This window comes from Bos indicus, chromosome 4 (genome assembly GCF_029378745.1).
Source record: "Bos indicus isolate NIAB-ARS_2022 breed Sahiwal x Tharparkar chromosome 4, NIAB-ARS_B.indTharparkar_mat_pri_1.0, whole genome shotgun sequence".
Lineage (NCBI taxonomy): Eukaryota > Metazoa > Chordata > Mammalia > Artiodactyla > Bovidae > Bos > Bos indicus.
The window spans coordinates 45,758,317-45,759,352 of NC_091763.1; positions in this window are offsets into that span (position 1 = coordinate 45,758,317).

Below are 1,036 nucleotides of genomic sequence, written 5' to 3' on the forward strand. Positions count from 1 at the left end.
CTTTATCTGACTTATTTTTCATAGCATAATTTCCTTCAGGTTCCCTGGTGGCTCAGTTGGTAAAGAATTTGTCTGCAGTGTGGGAGACCTCGGTTTGATTCCTGGGTTGGGAAGATTCCCTGTACCCACTCCAGTATTCTGGCTTGAAGAATCCCATGGACAGATGAGTCTGGCAGGCTACAGTCCATGGGATTGCAATGAGTGGGACATGACTGAGTGACTTTCACTTTCTACCCATGTTGTTGCAAATGGCAAAATTTCATTCATTTTTATGGTGGAATAATGCTCCATTGTATGTGAATACCACATCTTCTTAATCTGTGCATCTGTTGATGGACTTTTGTATTGCTTCCATATCTTGGCTATTGTAAATAGTGCTGCTAAGAACATTGGGGTGCATGTAACTTTTTCAGTTAATGTTTTCATTTTTCAGGAGTGAGTATATATCTGAAGAATATATACTCAGTCCTGTAGTGGATATAGATGTATCAAATCAGTGCATAAAGAACAGATGGGCATGTGATCAGTGACCAATAACATCACTACTTTTAAAGTCTGATCTGTCGCTGTGCCTTTGTTATGAAGTTCAAACACAGCAAAGCATGCATTTGTGCTGCCTTCTCATCTCTCAGTGATAACCCAACCCACATGACATTTTACAAAAATGAATACTCAAAAAAAGGAATTGGTCACAAAAGATAAAAGTGCAGCAAAGAAATAAAAAATGATAGCATTGGAAGAGAAAATTGAATCTCTTATGGATGGAGTTATAGCATAAATTCCTGACTATGAGTATGTTGACAGTGCCATCATTTGAAAAGCTCTAGGCGAACACCATTTGAAAAATTCTAGAGGAATTTCGTGAAGGTGAACATATCAATGTAAATAAGGACAGTGGTTAGAATGAAAAAAATTAAGATGTCTCTGAGAAAGTGATACTGACAAAAATCTTCACGTTAAAGGAATGCTTGGGAATATTTTATAACATTGAAAGCACAAGAATGAAAATCTTTAACATTTTTTACACACTAGTAAC